Here is a 10080-nt window from a genome sequence, read left to right on the forward strand (position 1 = left end):
GTTACAGTGAGGGGTGTGGGGTATATCAGTGTGTTACAGTGAGGGGTGTGGGATATATCAGAGTGTTACAATGAAGGGTGAGGGATATATCAGTGTCAGTGATGGGTGTGGGGTATATCAGAATCTGAGAGTCTCCTTTACTTCGCCTGGTGCTAAACTCGAGATACTCAGTGCTTTTAACAATATTTTAGGAAAGGGACCCCATACATCCTAAAGTAGGGAGTGTTTGAAGTCAGTTCTAAAGTGGAGCTGAGATAGGAAGTTATCACCTTTCTGCTCCACTCTAACTTTCAGGATCAGGAAATAATAAGACTGGAAAAGATGTTTATAACGTGCAGTGCAAATTTGTCCCCACTAGAGTGGGCTAAAAGATGAACTTTATATAAATCTGTGTCTTTCTATACGGCTTATTATAATTGTGAGATGGAAGCTTTTTAAAATTCACCAACTTCAATAACAATTGATGATCTGCAAAACCCAATCTAGCGTTAATTTCCTTTATGGAGAGAGTATTTCCAGCAGAGGGGGTATAGCTCAGTGGTAGAGCATTTGACTGCAGATCAAGAGGTCCCTGGTTCAAATCCGGGTGCCCCCTCAATGTCTTTATGTTCCCCAAAGAAATACACGGTGATTGAGAAAAATTACACACTTATTAAATACTTACGATTTTACCGGAAGAGGTGTAAAGCGTATTTCTGAATAAGTGAGTATTTCATGCCTCACTTCCTCATCATTCACCCATTCCTTTGGACAGTGAGTTACTGAACACCTGGACGGTCCTGTCCTAGCGAAGGACTAGCAATCACAAGACAATATAACAGAGTCTACCTGTTGGTTTTTCCTTTACTCTCACTCTTCTGGTCTTTCTCCACAAATCTGCAAACTTCCCCCTCTTTCAAGCATCTACCCAAACTCCCGTTGAAACTTATTACCGTAATTCGATTTGCTCCCAGAACCGTCTCACCTCAGTGACTGACTGCACAGTGCTACTGTTTCTGTGTATCTGAGTAAAGTTTTAATTCTCAAATAGAATTTAAAAGTTACCTACGGGCAAGATCTGTCGCGGGTATTGTGCAGCCACAGAATTAATTGTCCAGGAGTTCTCTGCCTACTTACAGTCTGCACCAACTGTTCTTCCCAAACTTTGAGGTTCTGAGGAAGGGTCACTCGTTAACTCTGATTTCTCTGCACCGATGCTGCCAGACCTACTGAGCTTTTCCAGCAAATTTTGACTTACACCACCGGGGTTCTTCCGGCTTTTCTTCCTGATGTGTGTAAAGTGTAAACTTTTGTGAATGATGGATAGCACTGTCATTGCAGAACGAATGGACTCTCATTTGCAAAGTTGTTAAAGTCGACACACAGGCGACCGAAGTGACAGAGCGAGTGCTGCTGTCCTGCTATGTCCCATGTTGTTCCCTAGCAGAGAGGAAGGTTAGTTTTGTTCAGTGAATACTCTCCTGTTGTAACACAACTAGCCGAAGCATGCCCAGGGTTCTTGCAATTCTTCATGTTCAACCGTTTGTAAAGCACCTGAACTTTGTTGCTGATACTGACACTGGTAACCTGATACTATGGGTTAATAGTATCTCACTGTCCAGGATCAGAAGTCAGCCTGTGCATTGCAATAAAAGATTGAAGTCCTTTTGGACTGTCCTCGCTGTTTCCAGCTGGTACCAACTCTGACTTTCCATAATAGCGATGTTCAAAAAGTCATTTAACTCCTGCACTGCCACATGCCCCGGAAACCCCAGAGACATACAGGGCGGTTCTAAAGGCGATTTTCTCCTTTTGATTTCCCTCTCGCTTGAAGATTTTTCGCTGCCATTTAGCTCTGTGAGTCTGCCCAAGGTTTCACTGAAGTGGGCCGTGTTAATGTGTGAGACGACACTGAGTTAGGGAATGAGCTTGAAGAGATGGAAGTTCACGGATTGACTTTGGTTTAATGCAGTTTCTGAAGTGCAGGCTGTAACAACAGAATGAGTATCAGATTTTCTGCTTTGTTAGCTTAATGCAGTGATTTGGGAGTGTAGCCCAGGGAGAGGACATTTAATTACACATCAGTCAGTCTTTGATTCAAGTCCAGAAGTCCCCTAGCATTTGACACGTTTCACTCCAGTAAATTTGTCTTCACTGTAATGCGGCTGTTTTCATCAGGATCTGGAATTCACTGCCTAAAATGATATGGGAATGTCACTCTATAACAACTTTCAAAACGATAAATGTGGAATAAGTAGAATTGCAGGACTACAGTGATAGGGCAGGGCTGTGGGACCAATTGCACAACAGACAATGAGCAATCCAAGGGAAGATAGGCTGAATGGCATTCATATATAACTCTGGAATATATCTGTATGACCTGACATTTTATTTTGGGTTTTGATTTAAATACTTGCAATTGCAATGTGGGTATAATGTAATGGTAAAATATTAGACTGGAGATCATGACTTTCCTTGTTGAAATACAAGGCCTACACTTTGCTAACTTGTCATTCCAAAGATGAGTCTCTGTTGCACGCATCGCTTTGTGAATCTAGATAGAAACCACTTTTGATGTGTAAGCTGAACTGAAGGTGTGGATTTGACATGTTACATTTGTTAAGTATTCACACTTGTTCTGCATAGAAACCACAAGCAACTACAAGTATGGTACTGACGAAGCAAACCAATTGGATTAGTATGTCCCTGGTGAAAATAAAATAAATTAGCCAGACTAATCCTACTTTGCAAGTCTTGATCTGTGACTCAGTGTGGTATCTCAAGTGCATGTTCAGCATTTTTTGATGCCTTAAAGGTTGTTACTCCAGCCAGCCTTATGGGTAATGAATTTAACCCACCACTCATCCCATGACCATCTGTGTAAAAAGAAATTACTCCTCAAAACTCCTCGCACCCTTCTACTAATTACAGTAACATTTATTCACTGGGATTCATTTATGATAGCAAGTTTTGAGAAGATTTGTAGCTCAGGTTGAGGTTTTGGATGTAGGTTTGCTTGCTGAGCTGAAAGGTTCATTTCCAGATGTTTCGTTACCCTACTAGGTAACATCTTCAGTGGGTCTCATGTGAAACAATGCTGAAAATTTCTGCTTTCTTTGGGTTTCTTTGGGTTGGTGATGTCATTTCCAGTGGTAATATTATTTCCTGTGATGAAGTCACTTCCTGTTCCTTTTCTCAGGGGGTGGTAGATGGGGTCTAACTCGATGTGTTTGTTCATAGAGTCTGGTTGGAATGCCATGCTTCTAAGAATTCTTGTGCATGTCTTTGTTTGGCTTGTCCTAGGATGGATATATTGTCTCAGTCGAAGTGGTGTCCTTCCTCATCTGTATGTGAGGATACCAGTAAGAGAGGGTCATGTCTTTTTGTGGCTAGTTGATGTTCATGTATCCTGGTGGCTAGTTTTCTGCCTGTTTGTCCAATGTAGTGTTTGTTACAGTCCTTGCACGCTATTTTGTAAATGACGTTAGTTTTGCTCATTGTCTGTATAGGGTCTTTCAAGTTCATTAGCTGCTGTTTTAGTGTGTTGGTGGGTTAATGGGCTACCATTATGCCAAGGGGGTCTGAATAGTGGTCCGACCCCTTGGCATCAAGGTAGCCCATAAACCCACCAACACACTAAAACAGCAGCAAATGAACTTGAAAGACCCTATACAGACAATGAGCAAAACTAACGTCATCTACAAAATACTGTGCAAGGACTGTAACAAACACTACATTGGACAAGCAGGCAGAAAACTAACCACCAGGATACAAGAACATCAACTAGCCACAAAAAGACATGACCCTCTCTTACTTGTATCCTCACATACAGATGAGGAAGGACACCACTTCGACTGGGACAATACATCCATCCTAGGACAAGCCAAACAAAGACATGCACAAGAATTCTTAGAAGCATGGCATTCCAACCAGACTCTATGAACAAACACATCTAGTTAGACCCCATCTACCACCCCCTGGGAAAAGAAACAGGAAGTGACTTCATCCCAGGAAATAACATCACCACAGGAAATGACATCACCAACCCAAAGAAACCCAAACATATAAATAGAAAGCAGGAACTTTCAGCATTGCTTTGCATGAGGTCCACTGAAGATGTTACCTAGTAAGGTAACAAAACGTCTGGAAATGAACCTTTCAGCTCAGCGAGCAAACCTACATTCAAAGTTCATTAATGATATCAATTCTGTACACTTATCGATACGGCATTGGAAGTATGATGTTGCAAAACTGAAAATTGGCCTTTCGTTGAATGCATTGGACTGAAGTGTTTAAATACGTCATTGAATTGGAGAAAGAAATCTGCCATCCTCACTTGGTCTGGTCTACTCGTAATTCCAGACCCACAACAATGTGGTCAACTCAAATATCCTGTGGGCAATTAGGGATTGGCAGTAAATGCTGGCTTACACCTACATCCCATGAACAAATAAAACAGTGACAAAAGATTTGACTTCAGACTGCTGAATGGACCTGTCAAATTTCAAATCTAATGTTGATCTTGCTTATTGTACACCTTCTGTGCAGCTGTAACTTTATGTGCCTCACGCTGTTTAATCACCCTATGATCTGTTTGCCCTTATATGTTATTATCTGTGTGTACTGCACACAAAACAAAACTTTTCACTGTACTAGGTAGATGTGACAATAATAAGTGAAATCAGAAATAGAAATATCTCTGGTTGAAATTTAAGGATTCTGGGTAATCCAAGATGGAAGACGGGAAAAATTTCTGGCAGGAACAGCTGCTCCTTGTTTGAGGTATTTTAGGTGCTGGAGGTGGCTTCCTTGAATTCCAGGAGCAGCAATTACTGTATTTTATGCTGTTGCATTGTTTCGAAACTTTGGGAAAAATAATCAGAACAACAGCACTTTCAAAAGGGAGAGGGGGTATATGAATAGGAAGGGTTTGGAGGGATATGGGCCAGGTGCTGGCAGGTGGGACTAGATTGTGTTGGAATATCTGGTCGGCATGGATGAGTTGGACCGAAGGATCTGTTTCCGTGCTGCACATCTCTATGACTCTATGACTGTAAGTGTCATTTTGGGGATGTTTCTAACTCATTGCTATGTGTTGTTGAAACTTGATGAGAAGGTATTCTACATTGCATTACGCACAACAATTATGGTCACCACATGCAGCACAGGTATTTGTTAGTTGTTTGTTAAAGCTTGAGCAGCTTTTTAGTACGGTAATCCTTGCACCAGTGACTATAACTCGGTGCTGAGCACTGTGCTCCTGAAAGCAGTCAGAGAGGTCTACAGCACAGAAAAAGAACCTGAAACCCATTGAGTTTGTGCAAAAACAACCACCTAACTATTCTAATCCCATTTCCTAGCAGTAGCCTGGTATGCCTTGGCTTCTCAGGCATATACCAAAATACATTGTAAATATTATGTGTCAAATTGTTGAAGACAGACAATTTAACAATTACTTAAGTGCTCCCTAATAGCAGTGTCCTTTATTAATCTTTAAAGACTTCAGCTTGGAGTCGGACAGTAACGGTGACTACCCTATCAAGTTCGAACAGCCTCACAATTAATTAGGACATGAATTTGAGTATTTTGATGTGGAGGTGCTGGTGTTGGACTGGGTTGGACAAGGTCAAAGATCACATGACACCAGGTTATAGTACAATGGGTTGATTTGAAAACACTAGTTTTCAGACACCTGATGAAGGAGCAGCACTCTGAAAGCTAGTGTTTTCTAATAAGCCCATAGGACGATAACCTGGTGTTGTGTGGTTTTTGAACTTAGTATTTTGTAACAGAACTTGGCATGCAATCTCGAAAGCACAATTTCCCAAAGTGAGGGTCTTGAGCAGAAATGTTAGGTTCGTGAACTCTGTGATAACAATGGTCACTTTCTGAACTCTGACGGTGTCCTGTCTCAGACAGACCCATTCACACTGAGGGGTTGTGACAATTTTCAAATCTCAAATGAGCTATAGTGGGAAAAGGTTTGAGGAACACAGCTCTAAAAGACTCAATTATAACTTTCCAAAAAAAACATTCATTGGATAAATACTGGTCATGGAAAAAAATAATGCTGTCTCATACTGAGGATTCCACAATAAATGATAATTGACATTTGACTAACAGTTCCTCTGATTTCAGACATAGTAACTGAGTTTTTAAAAAAAATCAAAAACTGGGGATGCTGAAAATATGAAATAAAAGCAGAAGTTGCTGGAGAATCTCAGCAGATCTAGCAGCATCTGTGGAGAGAAAGCGAAGTTAATGTTTTGGGTCTAGTGATCCTTCTTCAGAGTTTCTCTAGCTATTTTTGTTTGTATGTGATATTAATTGAGTTAGCATGTCATAGAATCACAGAATAGAAACAGACCCTTCAGTCCAACTCGTCCGTGCTGACCGACTATCCTAACCTAATCTAGTCCCATTTGCCAGTATTTGTCCCATATCCCTTTAACCCCTTGCTATTCCTGTACCCTGTTCAGATGCCTTTTAAATGTTGTAACTGTGTGAGACTCCACCACTTCCTGTGGCAGCTCATTCCATACATGCACTACTCTCTGTGTGAATAAGTTGTCCCTTAGGTCCCTTTAAACCTTTTCTCTCTCACCTTAAAACTATGTTCTCTAGTTCTGGACTCCCCCACCCTAGAGAAAAGGCCTTGTCTGTTTACCCTATCCATGCCCCTCATGATTTTATAAACCTCTATAAGGTCACCCCCTCAGCTTCTGACACTCCAAGGAAAACAGTCCCAGCCTATTCAGCCTCTTCCTATAGCTGTGTTGTATTCTGTGATCCATGAGATGACTTAATGAAGAGTTTTATACAATTCCAGATTGCAATTGAAGTAGTATTCTGGTGTTTTGGCAAAGTAATTTAATCTCTCTGTTGCACAGATTGTTTAGTTAATTTAACTAAATACCACTTCTGTTCTGCAAACTGGAGCTGACCAAATGGATTTGGCACATGCTGCATTCACTGAGCACACTACCTTCCCCATAGTATTTACTCACTGCTTACAGGATGCTTAGTTATTATATTGATGCTATATTCCATTCATTTACACATACTGTATCACATTGTTTGCACAATGTTTCCAAATGGAACATTGAAGCAAGCAGTGACAATGTTTAATTGGAAATATTTAGAGATGAGTGCATAGCAGAGTGACAGGGGATTTCAGTTCAGAGGAGGAGTACTCCAGTTGGTTTGACTAGGTTGTGAGGGAAGGGGAAGGCCGCAGTGAATTAGTTGCTTTGTTTTTCATAATTCCTTTCCGTTTGTATAAAACTTCAACTAAAGCACAATTCGCTGGTTCATAAATGGAAGAGCTACTGACAAGATTTCTTTGAGTGAAAGAATGTATTATTATTTACTAATCCTAAGAAAAATAATAAAATGTGTCATCAAACATTCTAAGTTAGGTGGGTGTTTTGAAGTCAATTCCAAAGTGGAGCTTATACAGGAAGCTGTTACCCTCCAGCCCCACTCCAACTTTCAGGATCAGGAAATAAAGATTGGAAAATGAACCTGATACTTCGTTAAAAATCACACAACATCACGTTATAGTCCAAAGGGTTTAATTGGAAGCACTAGCCTTTGGAATGCTGTTCCTTCATCAGGTGGTGGAGCAGCGCTCCGAAAGCTAGTGCTTCCAAATAAACCTGTTGGACTATAACCTGGTGTTGTGCCATTTTTAACTTTGTCCACCCCAGTCCAACACCGGCATCTCCAGAACCTGATACTTGGTGTTTATCATGTGCAGTCCAAGTTTAGTCCCACTACAGAGAGCTAAAAGAGGAACTTTAAATAATAGTATTTCTTTCTGTATAGTTTATTTGTGGTATAGAAGTTTTTAACTAATTACTTGCAACAGAAATTGATAACATGTATAAACAAACTAATATTGATTTCTTCATGACTCTGAATTCGGGAGTTGTATTTCTGCTCTTTAAGAAGGGTAACAGAGGGAGACGAGGTAGGCACAGAACAGTTAGCCTAGCAGTGGGGACAGAAAAACCCCAACGAACAGTGAAAATCAGAAACAAAAACACAAACAGCTGAAAAGTCTCAGCAGGTCTGGCAGCATCTCACAGTAGCCTTATAGTGTGGAAGCCATTCAGCCTATCAAGTCCACACCAACCCTCCAAAGAGCATCCCACACAGATCCAACATTTCCCTGGCTAATCCACCTAGCCTGCACATCCCTGGATGCTACTGACAATTTCCCATGGTCAATCTACCTGACTTGCACATCTTTGGACTGTGGGAAGAAACAGGAGCATCCAGAGGGGAATCCATGCAGACACAGGGAGAATATCCAAACTCCCCTCAGACAGTCACTCGAGGCTGGAACTGAACCTAGGACTCCTATGCTGTGAGGCAGCAGAGCTAACCACTGTGCCATCCATCTGTGGCAGAGAACGCAGAGTTAAGTTCAGTCCAGTGACCCTTCTTCAGAACTGATTGGAGCTAGGAAAACGTTTGCATTTCTACAAGATGGAGGGGAGTGGGGGAGGAGGTGGAGCTAGAGTCCAAAGAGAGAGAAACTGTTGGGCAGACCAACAACTGGGTAAAGGTCAGCCTGGGAGAATGAATATCTGCCAATGGGGACCATTAGTAAGTGCCAATGGGTTGACTTTAGTCACAGCCCATGTGGTGACAAGCTCTGGTGTGTAGGGGTTGAGGTAAGGGCACACAAGAAGATGCTCAAGCCTTCAAATTGTTGAATTTGTTATTGAACCTATTGAAAGGTGCAGAGTTCCCTAGCAGAAAATGAGATTAAATTAATGTAATATAAGGTAAGTATGCAGGTGCAGCAGGGGGTGAAGAAGGCAAATAATTCAGCAGGGGGGTGGCAACCTGAATTGTAGCTTCGGTGTACAAGATATTGAGAGTAATAGGTATGTAAATGAGGGTTCAAGGTCGCAAGAGTGTACTGGCAGGCAGGAAGGTGGTTTGAAGTGTGTCTACTTCTACGCCAGGAGCATCCAGAAAAAGATGGGTGAACTTGCAGCATGGGTTGGTATCTGGGACTTTGACGTTGTGGCCATTTCAAAAACATGAATAGAGCAGGGACAGATATGGTTTGTACAGGTTCTGGGGTTAAGATGTTTTAGTAAGAACAGGGAAGATGGTAAAAGAGGGGGAGGTGGCATTGTTAGTCGAGGACAGTATTACGGTGGCAGAAAGGACGTTAATGAGGACTCGTCGACTGAGGTCGTGTGTGCTGAGGTTAGAAATAGGAAAAGAGAGGTCACCCTGTTGGGAGTTTTCTACAGGCCTCTGAAAAGTTCCAGTGTTGTAGAGGAAAGGATAGCAAAGATGATTCCAGATAGGAACGAAAGTAACAGGGTAGTTGTTATGGGGGCCTTTAACTTTCCAAGTATTGACTGTACTATAGTTTGAGTACTTTAGATGGATCAGTTTTTGTCCAATATATGCAGGAGGGTTTCCTGACACAGTGTGTAGACAGGCTAACAAGAGGCGAGGCTACATTGGATTTGATACTGAGTAATGAACACAGCCAGGTATTAGAGGGAGGTGAGCAGCTTGGTGATAGTGACCACAATTTGGTTACATTTACCTGAGCAATGGTAAGTGATTGGTGCATACCGCAGGAGAAGAGATATAGCTGGGGGAAAGGCAATTATGAGACGACTAGGCAAGATTTAGGATGGGGAAGGAAACTGCAGGGATGGGCACAATTGAAATGTGGAGCTTAGTCAAGGAACAGCTACTGCGTGTCCTTGATAAGGATGTACCTGTCAGGCAGGGAGGAAGTGAGCAAGGAAGCTGTGGTTTACTAAACAAGTTGAATCTCTCGTCAAGAGGAATACGGACGCTAATGTAAAGATAAAATGTGATAAATTAGCCAGAAAGAACCTGAAGAGAGAGCTAAGAAGAGCCAGGAGAGGACATGAGAAGTCTTTGGCAGGTAGGATCAAGGAAAATGCCAAAGTTTTCTATAGGTATGTCAGGAATAAAAGAAAGACTAGAATAAAATTAGGTCCAGTCAAGGACAGTAGTGGAAAGTTGTTCGTGGAGTCCGAGGAAATAGGAGAGGTGATAAATGAATATTTTTCATTAGTATTCACACAGGAAAAT

At 41.6% G+C, this 10080-nt stretch overlaps 1 non-coding gene across 1 annotated transcript; it reads left to right on the forward strand.

Annotated features, from left to right (window-relative positions):
* Window positions 1-523: 523 nt before the first annotated feature.
* On the forward strand, window positions 524-595 carry trnac-gca (transfer RNA cysteine (anticodon GCA)). Its single transcript has one exon. It is a non-coding gene; the product is annotated as a tRNA-Cys (tRNA).
* The last annotated feature ends 9485 nt before the right edge of the window (window positions 596-10080 follow it).

The sequence above is a fragment of the Hemiscyllium ocellatum genome, chromosome 32, assembly GCF_020745735.1.
Source record: "Hemiscyllium ocellatum isolate sHemOce1 chromosome 32, sHemOce1.pat.X.cur, whole genome shotgun sequence".
In the NCBI taxonomy this organism is placed as follows: domain Eukaryota; kingdom Metazoa; phylum Chordata; class Chondrichthyes; order Orectolobiformes; family Hemiscylliidae; genus Hemiscyllium; species Hemiscyllium ocellatum.